This window comes from Triticum aestivum, chromosome 2B, assembly GCF_018294505.1.
Source record: "Triticum aestivum cultivar Chinese Spring chromosome 2B, IWGSC CS RefSeq v2.1, whole genome shotgun sequence".
Classification (NCBI taxonomy): Eukaryota; Viridiplantae; Streptophyta; class Magnoliopsida; order Poales; family Poaceae; genus Triticum; species Triticum aestivum.
In genome coordinates, this window is record NC_057798.1 from 57,025,382 (window position 1) to 57,040,072 (window position 14,691).

At 47.3% G+C, this 14,691-nt stretch overlaps 1 pseudogene; it reads left to right on the plus strand.

Annotated features, from left to right (window-relative positions):
* Positions 1 to 314: 314 nt before the first annotated feature.
* Positions 315 to 2,121, plus strand: LOC123040396 (UDP-glucosyltransferase UGT13248-like; annotated as a pseudogene).
* The last annotated feature ends 12,570 nt before the right edge of the window (positions 2,122 to 14,691 follow it).

Consider the following 14,691-nt stretch of genomic DNA (forward strand, 5'->3'; position numbering starts at 1 on the left):
GAAAGACGACTGCGGACAGGGTCCAGGGACAGGGCCATATTTGGCAATCCTGACGGTAGATGCTCTTGTACGTATCAAAATATGCTGACAAGCCTTGTGTGCCTCTATGTAGTGGTATGGAGGAAGCATCCAGCGCAGCATCACGTGCACCAATTCAAAGCGAATCTAAACTCTTCCTCCAAAGATAACATTTCTTTCCCGTCAGCTAACCACTCCCAAGCAGAAGAACTTGCGCGCCACTCCACCGTATCACTTACTCCTATACTTGATTAAATTCCTTAGTCCAAGGCCAGCGACTGCCGAGATCACTCGGCACCTGCGCCGGCAGCTCACCATGGACAGCACAGACGCCACCGTCCAAGGCGCCGGCGGCCGGGTCCTCTTCCTGCCGTTCCCGGGCATGCAGGGGCACGCCAACCCCATGCTGCAGCTCGGCCGCCGCCTCACCCACCACGGCCTCCGCCCCACCCTCGTCCTCACCCGCCACGTCCTCTCCACCAGCGCCACCACCCAATGCCCCTTCCCCGTGGCCGCCATCTCTGACGGCATCGCCTCGTGCGCCGACACCGCTGGAGGCCGCCGGGTCCGACACGCTCGCGCGCCTCCTCCTCGCCGACGACGGCGAGGAACCTGTCAGGGTGCTCGTGTACGACTCGCACCTGCCGTGGGCGCGGCGCGTGGCACGGGAGGCCGGCGTGGCCGCGGCCGCGTTCTTCACGCAGATGTGCGCGGTGGACGTGGTCTACGGCGAGGTCTCCGCGGGGCGGGTCGCGCTGCCGCTCGCGGACGGGAGCGCGCTGCGGGGGAGGCTCTCCGTGGAGCTCGGGCCCGACGACGTGCCGCCGTTCGTCGCCGCGCCGGCGTGGTACCCGGCGTTCACCGAGTCGGCGCTGTCGCAGTTCGAGGGGCTGGACCAGGCCGACCACGTGCTCGTCAACTCCTTCCGCGACCTCGAGCCAATGGTGAGCACCAGCGACCACCACCTGTTTGTTGTTTTGACCAGCTGAAAAATCATGCCGCAGGAACATAGACTTATGCTTTGAAATTTAAACATTGAGCCGCCAACAACAAACCACTTTTTTCTGTATTTGGATGTGAATCAGTAGATTCGGATTTGCACAGCAAAAGTTGTCCTAATTTTCATATGCCAAATGTATTGCTTTGTCTAGAATCTAGACAGACCATTGTACACGAATTCAGATTGCTGTTTTCTGGTTGAGCAGGAGGCAGATTACATGGAATCGAAATGGGGCGCAAAGACCGTCGGCCCGACATTGCCGTCGTTCTACCTTGACGATGATCGCCTGCCGTCGAACAAGACCTATGGTTTCAACCTCGTCTCGAGCACTTCTCCGTGTGTGGCATGGCTCAACAAGCAGGCTCCTTGCTCTGTGCTCCTCGCATCCTACGGCACGGTTGCTAACCTTGACTCGACACAACTAGAAGAGCTAGGCCATGGATTGTGCAACTCCGGACAACCTTTCCTTTGGGTGTTGAGGCCTAGTGAGACAGATAAGTTGCCCCAGGAACTCCATGACAAATGCAACATGAAAGGCCTAATTGTTCCCTTTTGCCCTCAGCTGGAGGTGTTGGCTCACAGGGCCACAGGTATGAAACGAACCAAATTTCTACACATACAACAATAAGGCTGATGATTCTTAGTGGAATTTGACAATGAATAAAAGCTAAGCATGCGAACCATTGTGGTGATGATGCAGGTTGTTTCTTGACACATTGTGGATGGAACTCGACAACTGAAGCAATTGCCACTGGTGTACCCATGATCGCAATACCGCAATGGGCGGACCAACCGACCGCCGCAAAGTACATGGAGAGCGCATGGGGGATCGGCCTGCGTGCACGTCGAGGCAAGAAAGGCTTGGTGAGACGAGAAGAGGTGGAGAGGTGCATCAAGGAAGTGATGGGTGGGAAGGAGTATATGAGGAATGCTTCTAAGTGGATGCAGAAGGCCAAAGAGGCTATGCAGGAAGGAGGGAGCTCTGACAATAACATTGCAGATTTTGCAGCCAAATATTTATGAAATCAAGGCCATTTTTTATTGAGAGATTGTTCCTACTACACTGAACTTCGACTCTATTGTTGTAAAATCCGAGTGGTTGCTAAAAACTAGTTATATGATAATGATGTGAGATCCCGAGTTGTGAAGCTTGAATTTTGTGATGTTCTCCTGTGTTGCTAACAGAGTATATTTGAACATGAATAAGTGCATGCTTTATCTACTGGATATATGCAAAGTAATGGATCCTTCCAAATCAAAAGAAAAAACAGCGATGCATTAGTTGTTGGAAATATGCCCTAGAGGCAATAATAAAAGGATTATTATTATATTTCCTTGTTCATGATAATTGTCTTTATTCATGCTATAATTGTATTATCTGGAAATCGTAATACACGTGTGAATACATAGACCGTAATATGTCCCTAGTAAGCCTCTAGTTGACTAGCTCGTTGATCAACAGATAGTCATGGTTTCCTGACTATGGACATTAGATGTCGTTGATAACGGGATCACATCATTAGGAGAATGATGTGATGGACAAGACCCAATCCTAAGCATAGCACAAGATCGTGTAGTTCGTTTTGCTAGAGCTTTTCCAATGTCAAGTATCTCTTCCTTAGACCATGAGATCGTGTAACTCCCGGATACCGTAGGAGTGCTTTGGGTGTACCAAACGTCACAACGTAACTGGGTGACTATAAAGGTGCACTACAGGTATCTCCGAAAGTGTCTGTTGGGTTGACACGGATCGAGACTGGGATTTGTCACTCCGTATAACGGAGAGGTATCACTGGGCCCACTCGGTAGTGCATCATCATAATGAGCTCAAAGTGCATCATCACACGGATCGAGTCTCGGGCAAGTAACATACCGTCTGACAAAGGGAATAGTATACGGGGTTGCTTGAATCCTCGACATCGTGGTTCATCCGATGAGATCATCGAGGAGTATGTGGGAGCCAACATGGGTATCCAGATCCCGCTGTTCGTTATTGACCGGAGAGCCGTCTCGGTCATGTCTACATGTCTCCCGAACCCGTAGGGTCTACACACTTAAGGTTCGGTCACGCTAGGGTTGTATGAATATGAGTATGCAGCAAACCGAATGTTGTTCGGAGTCCCGGATGAGATCCCGGACGTCACGAGGAGTTTCGGAATGGTCCGGAGGTAAAGAATTATATATAGGAAGTGCTGTTTCGGCCATCGGGAAAGTTTCGGGGTCACCCGGTATTGTACCGGGACCACCGGAAGGGTCCCGGGGGTCCACCGGGTGGGGCCACCTATCCCGGAGGGCCCCGCGGGCTGAAGTGGGAGGGGGGCACACCACTTGCCTTGGGGGGCACTCCACCCCCCTGGCCGCCGCCCCCTTGGGAGATTGCATCTCCCAGGGCCGGCGCCCCCCCCCTTGGGGGCCTATATAAAGGAGGGCAAGGGGGAGGGCAGCCGCACCCTGTGTCTTGGCGCCTCCCTCCCCCTGCTACACCTCGTCCTCCTCCCGCAGCAGCTTAGCGAAGCCCTGCCGGAGTTCTGCTGCATCCACCACCTCGCCGTCGTGCTGCTGGATCATCATCAACCTCTCCTTCCCCCTTGCTGGATCAAGAAGGAGGAGACGTCATCCGCTCCGTACGTTTGTTGAGCGCGGAGGTGCTGTCCGTTCGGCACTTGGTCATCGGTGATTTGAATCACGACGAGTACGACTCCATCATCACCGTTCTCTTGAACGCTTCCGCAACATTCCCCATGACTTGTTGCTTAGATGAACTCATAGATGGATCTTGGTGAAACCGTAGAAATTTTTTTATTTTCTGCAACGTTCCCCAACAGTGGCATCATGAGCTAGGTCTATGCGTAGTTCTCTATTGCACGAGTAGAACACAATTTTGTTGTGGGCGTAGATCTTGTCAACTTGCTTGCCACTACTAGTCTTTTCTTGCTTCAGCAGTATTGTGGGATGAAGCGGCCCAGATCAACCTTACACGTACGCTTACGTGAGGCAGGTTTCACCGACTGACATGCACTTGTTGCATAAGGTGGCTAGCGGGTGTCTGTCTCTCCTACTTTAGTTGGAGCGGATTCGATGAAAAGGGTCCTTATGAAGGGTAAATAGAAGTTTACAAAATCACGTTGTGGTTATTCGTAGGTAAGAAAACGTTCTTGCTAGAACCCAATTGCAGCCACGTAAAAGATGCAACAACAATTAGAGGACGTCTAACTTGTTTTTGCAGCAATTGTCATGTGATGTGATATGGCCAGAAGTTGTGATGAATGATGAATGATATATTGTGATGTATGAGATCATGTTCTTGTAATAGGCATCACGACTTGCATGTCGATGAGTATGACAACCGGCAGGAGCCATAGGAGTTGTCTTTATTTTTTGTATGACCTACGTGTCATTGAAGAACGTCATGTAAATTACTTTACTTTATTGCTAAACGCGTTAGCCATAGAAGTAGAAGTAGTCGTTGGCGTGACAACTTCATGAAGACACGATGATGAAGATCATGATGATGGAGATCATGGTGTCATGCCGGTGACGAAGATGATCATGGAGCCCCGAAGATGGAGATCGAAAGAGCTATATGATATTGGCCATATCATGTCACTACTATATAATTGCATATGATGTTTATTATGTTTTATGCATCTTGTTTACTTAGAACGACGGTAGTAAATAAGATGATCCCTTATAATAATTTCAAGAAAGTGTTCCCCCTAACTGTGCACTGTTGCTAAAGTTCGTCATTTCGAAGCACCACGTGATGATCGGGTGTGATAGATCCTTACGTTCACATACAACGGGTGTAAGACAAATTTACACATGCAGAACACTTAGGGTTAACTTGACGAGCCTAGCATGTACAGACATGGCCTCGGAACACAAGAGACTGAAAGGTCGAACATGAGTCGTATGGAAGATACGATCAACATGGAGATGTTCACCGATGATGACTAGTCCGTCTCACGTGATGATCGGACACGGCCTAGTCGACTCGGATCGTGTAACACTTAGTTGACTAGAGGGATGTCAATCTGAGTGGGAGTTCATTCAATAATTTGATTAGATGAACTTAATTATCATGAACTTAGTCTAAAAACTTTTGCAAAATATGTCTTGTAGATCAAATGGCCAACGCTCATGTCAACATGAACTTCAACGCGTTCCTAGAGAAAACCAAGCTGAAAGATGATGGCAGCAACTATTCGGACTGGATCCGGAACCTGAGGATCATCCTCATAGCAGCCAAGAAAGCATATGTCCCAGATGAACCGCTAGGTGAAGCACCCATCCCAGAGAACCAAGACGTTATGAACGTTTGGCAGTCACGTGTTGATGATTACTCCCTCGTTTAGTGTGGCATGCTTTACAGCTTAGAACCGGGGCTCCAAAAGCGTTTTGAGAAACACGGAGCATATGAGATGTTCGAGGAGCTGAAAATGCTTTTCCAAGCTCATGCCCGGGTCGAGAGATATGAAGTCTTCGACAAGTTCTATAGTTGTAAGATGGAGGAAAACAGTTCTGTCAGTGAGCATATACTCAAAATGTCTGGGTTGCACAACCGCCTGTCCCAGCTGGAGATCAACCTCCCGGACGAGGCGGTCATTGACAGAATCCTTCAGTCGCTCCCACCGAGCTACAAGAGCTTTGTGTTGAACTATAATATGCAGGGGATGGTGAAGACCATTCCTGAAGTATTTTCCATGCTGAAGTCAGCAGAGGTTGAAATCAAGAAAGAACATCAAGTGTTGATGGTCAATAAGACCACTAAGTTTAAAAAGGGCAAGGGTAAGAAGAACTTCAAGAAGGACGACAAAGATGTTGCCGCGCCCGGTAAGCCAGCTGCCGGGAAGAAGTCAAAGAATGGACCCAAGCCTGAGACTGAGTGCTTTTATTGCAAGGGGAAGGGTCACTGGAAGCGAAACTGCCCCAAATACTTAGCGGACAAGAAGGCCGGCAACACTAAAGGTATATTTGATATACATGTAATTTATGTGTACCTTACCAGTACTCATAGTAACTCCTAGGTATTTGATACCGGTGCCGTTCCTCATATTTGTAACTCACGGCAGGAGCTACGGAATAAGCGGAGACTGGCGAAGGACGAGGTGACGATGCGCGTCGGGAATGGTTCCAAGGTCGATGTGATCGCTGTCGGTATGCTACCTCTACATTTACCCACGGGATTAGTTATGAACCTCAATAATTGTTATTTAGTGCCAAGTTTGAGCATGAACATTGTATCTGGATCTCGTTTAATACGAGATGGCTACTCATTTAAATCCGAGAATAATGGTTGTTCTATTTATATGAGAGATATGTTTTATGGTCATGCCCCGATGGTCAATGGTTTATTCTTAATGAATCTCGAGCGTAATGTAACACATATTCATAGCGTGAATACCAAAAGATGTAAAGTTGATAACGATAGTCCCACATACTTGTGGCACTGCCGCCTTGGTCACATTGGTGTCAAGCGCATGAAGAAGCTCCATGCTGATGGACTTTTAGAGTCTCTCGATTACGAATCATTTGACACGTGCGAACCATGCCTCATGGGCAAAATGACCAAGACTCCGTTCTCCGAAACAATGGAGCGAGCAACCAACTTATTGGAAATCATACATACCGTTGTGTGCGGTCCAATGAGCGTTGAGGCTCGCGGAGGATATCGTTATGTTCTCACTCTCACTGATGACTTGAGTAGATATGGGTATGTCTACTTAATGAAACACAAGTATGAGACCTTTGAAAAGTTCAAGGAATTTCAGAATAAGGTAGAGAATCAACGTGACCGAAAGATAAAGTTCCTACGATCAGATCGTGGAGGAGAATACTTAAGTCACGAATTTGGTACACACTTAAGGAAATGTGGAATCGTTTCACAACTCACGCCGCCTGGAACACCTCAGCGTAACGGTGTGTCCGAACGTCGTAATCGCACTCTATTGGATATGGTGCGATCTATGATGTCTCTTACCGATTTACCGCTATCATTTTGGGGATACGCTCTAGAGACAGCTACATTCAATTTAAATAGGGCACCGTCTAAATCCGTTGAGACGACACCGTATGAATTATGATTTGGGAAGAAACCTAAGCTGTCATTTCTAAAAGTTTGGGGATGCGATGCTTATGTCAAGAAATTACAACCTGAAAAGCTCGAACCCAAGTCGGAAAAATGCGTCTTCATAGGATACCCTAAGGAAACCATTGGGTATACCTTCTACTTAAGATCCGAGAGCAAGACCTTTGTTGCCAAGAATGGATCCTTTCTGGAAAAAGAGTTTCTCTCGAAAGAAGTAAGTGGGAGGAAAGTAGAACTCGATGAAGTACTACCTCTTGAACCGGAAAGTAGTACAGCTCAGGAAAATGTTCCTGTGGTGCCTACACCAACTGGAGAGGAAATTAATGATGATGATCAGGGTACTTCGGATCAAGTTGCTACTGAACCTCGTAGGTCCACAAGGACACGTTCCACACCAGAGTGGTATGGCAACCCTGTCCTGGAAATCATGTTGTTAGACAAGGGTGAACCTTCAAACTATGAAGAAGCGATGGCGGGCCCAGATTCCAACAAATGGCTTGAAGCCATGCAATCCGAGATAGAATCCATGTATGAAAACAAAGTATGGACTTTGACAGACTTGCCCGATGATCGGCGAGCAATAGAAAACAAATGGATCTTTAAGAAGAAGACGGACGCGGATGGTAACATTACCGTCTATAAAGCTCGACTTGTCGCTAAGGGTTATCGACAAGTTCAAGGGGTTGACTACAATGAGACATTCTCTCCCGTAGCGAAGCTGAAGTCCGTCTGAATCATGTTAGCAATTGCCGCATACTATGATTATGAGATATGGCAGATGGATGTCAAAACGGCATTCCTTAACGGGCATCTTAAGGAAGAACTGTATATGATGCAGCCGGAGGGTTTTGTCGATCCTAAGAATGCTAACAAAGTATGCAAGCTCCAGCGATCCATTTATGGGCTGGTGCAAGCATCTCGGAGTTGGAACATTCGCTTTGATGAGATGATCAAAGCGTTTGGGTTTATGCAGACTTATGGAGAAGCATGCGTTTACAAGAAAGTGAGTGGGAGCTCTGTAGCATTTCTCATATTATATGTAGATGACATACTTTTGATGGGAAATGATATAGAACTTTTGGACAACATTAAGGCCTACTTGAATAAGTGTTTTTCAATGAAGGACCTTGGAGAAGCTGCTTACATATTAGGCATCAAGATCTATAGGGATAGATCAAGACGCCTCATAGGTCTTTCACAAAGCACATACCTTGACAAAATTTTGAAGAAGTTCAAAATGGATCAGTCCAAGAAGGGGTTCTTGTCTGTATTGCAAGGTGTGAGATTGAGCTCGGCTCAATGCCCGACCACGGCAAAAGATAAAGAAGAGATGAGTGTCATCCCCTATGCTTCAGCCATAGGATCTATTATGTATGCCATGCTGTGTACCAGACTTGATGTAAACCTTGCCGTAAGTTTGGTAGGAAGGTACCAAAGTAATCCCGGCAAGGAACACTGGACAGCGGTCAAGAATATCCTGAAGTACCTGAAAAGGACAAAGGACATGTTTCTCGTTTATGGAGGTGACGAAGAGCTCGCCGTAAAGGGTTACGTTGATGCTAGCTTCGACACAGATCTGGATGACTCTAAGTCACAAACCGGATACGTGTATATGTTGAATGGTGGAGCAGTAAGCTGGCGCAGCTGCAAGCAGAGCGACGTGGCGGGATCTACATGTGAAGCGGAGTACATGGCAGCCTCGGAGGCAGCGCATGAAGCAATTTGGGTGAAGGAGTCCATCACCGACCTAGGAGTCATACCCAATGCGTCGGGGCCGATCAAACTCTTCTGTGACAACACTGGAGCTATTGCCCTTGCAAAGGAGCCCAGGTTTCACAAGAAGACCCGGCACATCAAGCGTCGCTTCAACTCCATCCGTGAAAATGTTCAAGATGGAGACATAGATATTTGTAAAGTACATACGGATCTAAATGTCGCAGATCCGTTGACTAAACCTCTCTCGTGAGCAAAACATGATCAACACCAGAACTCTATGGGTGTTCGATTCATCACAATGTAACTAGATTATTGACTCTAGTGCAAGTGGGAGACTGTTGGAAATATGCCCTAGAGGCAATAATAAAAGGATTATTATTATATTTCCTTGTTCATGATAATTGCCTTCATTCATGCTATAATTGTATTATCCGGAAATCTTAATACACGTGTGAATACATAGACCATAATATGTCCCTAGTAAGCCTCTAGTTGACTAGCTCGTTGATCAACAGATAGTCATGGTTTCCTGACTATGGACATTAGATGTCGTTGATAACGGGATCACATCATTAGGAGAATGATGTGATGGACAAGACCCAATCCTAAGCATAGCACAAGATCGTGTAGTTCGTTTTGCTAGAGCTTTTCCAATGTCAAGTATCTCTTCCTTAGACCATGAGATCGTGTAACTCCCGGATACCGTAGGAGTGCTTTGGGTGTACCAAATGTCACAACGTAACTGGGTGACTATAAAGGTGCACTACAGGTATCTCCGAAAGTGTCTGTTGGGTTGACACGGATCGAGACTGGGATTTGTCACTCCGTATAACGGAGAGGTATCACTGGGCCCACTCGGTAGTGCATCATCATAATGAGCTCAAAGTGACCAAGTGTCTGGTCACGGGATCATGCATTACGGTACGAGTAAAGTAACTTGCCGGTAACGAGACTGAACGAGGTATTGGGATACCGACGATCGAGTCTCGGGCAAGTAACATACCGTCTGACAAAGGGAATAGTATACAGGGTTGCTTGAATCCTCGACATCGTGGTTCATCCGATGAGATCATCGAGGAGTATGTGGGAGCCAACATGGGTATCCAGATCCCGCTGTTGGTTATTGACCGGAGAGCCGTCTCGGTCATGTCTACATGTCTCCCGAACCCGTAGGGTCTACACACTTAAGGTTCGGTGACGCTAGGGTTGTATGAATATGAGTATGCAGCAAACCGAATGTTGTTCGGAGTCCCGGATGAGATCCTGGACGTCACGAGGAGTTCCGGAATGGTCCGGAGGTAAAGAATTATATATAGGAAGTGCTGTTTCGGCCATGGGGAAAATTTCGGGGTCACCCGGTATTGTACCGGGACCACCGGAAGGGTCCCGGGGGTCCACCGGGTGGGGCCACCTATCCCGGAGGGCCTCGTGGGCTGAAGTGGGAGGGGAACCAGCCCCTAGTGGGCTGGTGCACCCCCCCCCTTGGGCCCCCCTTCACCTAGGGTTGGAAACCCTAGGTGGGGGGGCGCACCACTTGCCTTGGGGGGCACTCCACCCCCCCTGGCCGCCACCCCCTTGGGAGATTGCATCTCCCAGGGCCGGCGCCCCCCCTTGGGGGCCTATATAAAGGAGGGCAAGGGGGAGGGCAGCCGCACCCTGTGTCTTGGCACCTCCCTCCCCCTGCTACACCTCGTCCTCCTCCCGCAGCAGCTTGGCGAAGCCCTGCCGGAGTTCTGCTGCATCCACCACCACGCCATCGTGCTGCTGGATCATCATCAACCTCTCCTTCCCCCTTGCTGGATCAAGAAGGAGGAGATGTCATCCGCTCCGTACGTGTGTTGAACGCGGAGGTGCTGTCCGTTCGGCACTTGGTCATCGGTGATTTGAATCACGACGAGTACGACTCCATCATCACCGTTCTCTTGAACGCTTCCGCACGCGATCTACAAGTGGTATGTAGATGCAATCTCTCTCCCATGACTCGGTTCTTAGATGAACTCATAGATGGATCTTGGTGAAACCGTAGAAAAAAATTTATTTTCTATAACGTTCCCCAACATTAGTTTCTGCGAGGCCTGAAATGAAATGTGAAATTACAAGGGTAAATAGCATAAAACTACTACAATCCAGGCTAGGGTTTCAAAAAACTACATTTTTTTACTGATAAGTACCAAGGGCATGTTCGGATCGTCTCCACCAGCTAGCTCATCTCCGCGTGAGGAGACAGCCCAAACGATCCTACTCCTGAAAGCCCGCTAGGCGGAGATAGCCCCGACGTAGTGCATTTTCCAGAAGCAATAGAAGCCCAACTCCAAAAAAGATAGAAGACGGAGTTGAGACAAATTATAGTTGATTGCCCTTCTGAAGTGAGGGCGCACATACCGTTTTGATCTGAAGCAACCACAGAGGCACCATTCGATCCCGATCGACCGACCGCAGATGACCCACGAGCTCGTTGCTCTCTGCTGCCAACCCTAGCAGTTGTCCATCCCGCTGTCAGCTGGCTGCCCAACGCGCCACCACTAGTCTCCGCCCGCCGGCCCCTCGCATCTCGGGCTCTCGGCCGAGCCATCCTCCCTCCCCCCCGCCTCATCAAGGTGAGTTGCCCCGGAGCTTACCTTTCTCTGTTCAGATATGTGGTGTATGAATTTTGACTGAAAAAATGGAAACCAGAGCCGTCGAACGCTCCTGGCTCTCGTGGGAAGCTGGCTAGCGCTAGTTCCATCGAGAAGCTTGTTGCGCAGGAAGCCAGCAAACTTCCGAATGGGCCCCATGTCAGGGCTCGGCTGCTTCAAAAAATCCACATCGCTGAGTCTTTATTAGTTGATCATGATTATGACAGTTAGGGCCCACATGTAAGATAATCGTTTGTTTGACTGTTTACTTTGACAGTTAACTTACATGTGGGTCCCACCTGTAAGGTTTTTTTAAAGCAATCGGGTCATATAAGTTTTTTGAAAAAGCAATCGGGTCCCTGTGAGTTTTCAATCAGGTCCTGCTACCTCTTGAGCACTGCGTTGGTTTTTCCTTGAAGAGGAAAGGGTGACGCAGTAAAGTAGCGTAAGTATTTCCCTCGGTTTTTGAGAACCAAGGTATCAATCCAGTAGGAGGCTCCTCAAAAGTCCCTCGTACCTACACAAACAAACAAGAACCTCGCAACTAACGCGATAAAGGGGTTGTCAATCCCTTCACGGTAATTGCGAAAGTGAGATCTGATAAAGATAATAAGATAAGATAAATATTTTTGATATTTTTATGGTATAGATTGGAAAGTAAAGATTGCAAATAAAAGATAGATGGGAAACTTATATCACTACAGGAATCTGCTACTTTGCCATCTGCCACGGCGGACGACAAAGGCATGGATGGCGGACGGCAAACACCTTTGCTGTCAGCCGCGGACGACAAAAGGTGACAGCAAAGTAGGGGACGGCTAAGAGCTGCGCTGCCGTCTGCTTCCGGCAGTTGATGGCAAAGCGGCCTTTGCCATCAGCAGCAGACATCAAAGAAGACGGACGGCAATAAATGTGTTGTTTCTCCGTTAGGTGGTTAACGGCAGGCCTTTGCCGTCCGCTGCGGATGGCAAAGTCTTTGCCGTTAGCCACTGTTGGCAAACTGACCAAATTGGTCAGCCTCCCAGGAAGCACAGTTGCCTGCCACGTGGCATCTTTGCCGTCCGCTGCTGATGGCAAAGCTCTCTTTGCCGTCGGTGGCAGATGGCAAAGATCCTGCATATTGTCTCTTTTATTCTGTTTTTTTTACTCCAACAATTTTCACAGCAAATATATATGACAACAAATATATATCACATATCCAGCACATAAGTTCCATATCACATATCCAGCACATAAGTTTCATATCACATATCACACCAGTTTCACACATCAGTTTCATCCATACACATTGTTCATACATAAGCAAGTTCCATCCATACACATTGTTCATACATAAGCAAGTTCCATGATAGCAAGCTAGATACAATGCAAAGTTTCATCAAAGGAAAAGCAAGCACTCCATCATAGCAAGCTAGCTTCCATGAAGTGAATGAAATATGCAAAATGGTAAATAAGAAAGTTAGAAATAGGTGACTAGAACAAGAAGAAGACTAGAACAAGAAGTATATGTCATTTATGAGCTAACTTAGGTGAAATGGATCATATATGAGCTAACAAAGTTGAAATGGGTTGTTTATGAGCTAACTTAGTTGAAATGGATCATTTATGAGCCAACTTAGTTGAAATGGGTCGTTTATGAGCTAACTAAGGTGAAGGGCATTGTTTTTGAGCTAAGTAAGGTGAAATGGATCGTTTTTGAGCTAACTTAGGTGAATTGGATCATTTATGAGCTTTTATGAGCTAACTTAGTTGAAATGGGTCGTTTATGACCTAACTTAGGTGAAATGGATCACTTAAGAGCTAATTTAGGTGAAATGGATCGTTTTTAGCTAACTTAGGTGAAATTGATCGTTTAGGAGCAAATCTAGGTGAAATGGGTCATTTTGGAGCTAACCTACGTGAAATGGGTCATTTTGGAGCTAACCTAGTTGAAATGGGTCATTTTGGAGCTAACCTAGGTGAAATGGGTCATTTTAAAGATAACATAGGTAAAATGGACCATTTACGAGCCAATCTACTAAAATGGGTCATTTTAGAGCTAACTTGGATAAATTGGATCACTTGTAAGCTAACTAAGGTAAAATGAGTCATATTAGAGCTAACTTAGGTAAAATGGATCGTTTATGAGCTAACTAAGTTAATTACGCAAATTTTGACATAAGTAAGCTTATTAAGTCATTTTGAAGTAAAAGAAGCTAACTCTAGGTCATTATAAGCATATTGGAGGAAATAAAGCTAAGTCTAAGTCTAGAGAAACTTACCGTGATCAGGGAGGTGTAGGAGCGGGCTGGCTCGTGCCGGTAGCTGGAGAAGGATCGTGCGATGCATTTCTGGAGTTAAGCTGCACCAAAGATCATTTCCAATGTCTCGTTAGCATTATGACACTCAAATGTTAAGACTAGCAAGTAATGTCCATTCAAATTAAACTCACCGTGCTCCCAGGAGCAATCACTGGCATCGGCGGAGCGGTCTGACCGGACTTCTCGCACACAGACTGCACATTTGGTTTTCACAACAGAGTCATACTAGTTAGTAATAAGACTCAAATGTTAAGACTAGCAAGTAATCTGCAGAAGAAACTTACCACAAGGAGCTCATACATGGCCCTTTCCTGCATGTCATTCCGTGCCCTCTCCTCCTCCAACATCTTTGTCGTCCTCTCCTCCAACTCCCGCTGCCTCTCCGCCGCCTCCGCCAGAAGTTTCTCCATTCTATCTCTCTCACTCTGTATAACAGCCTGCAACACCACTCACATGACCATTTGTAATCATTGATGGAAGCGCACACAATGTAATGGAGAAAGATAGCTAAGTACGTATAACTAATCTTGATGGCGAGTTGGACTGGCCGTTCATGAGGCCTTATCTCAGGAGCGGAGCTCGACTGGCGCGCCTTGATCTCCGGGAGAGTGCTAGGACAATGGGTAAGTCCATCTCCCATGGCTATGGAGCCATGGGACCTTCCGCCACCAGATATCATCAGCAACTCTGTATTAATGGGACCCTGGCTCGGGTTAAAGTCCTCCCCTTTCCTCGCCTTCCCCTGATCTCTATATTGCACGAGCTTGTCGTGGGCGGAGATGTTGGTGAAGTTCTTTGGATCATCGAGGTCAGACGCAGAGAATGCCTTGACTTTCTTGTAAGAGCCAGTGTGGGCCATGGCATACAGGTCATACACCTCTGGCACCTTATCTGCCTTATTGTAGCGTGCCTGAAAGAGAGAAACAAAGTAAATTAGTAATTAAAGGGCTAAAG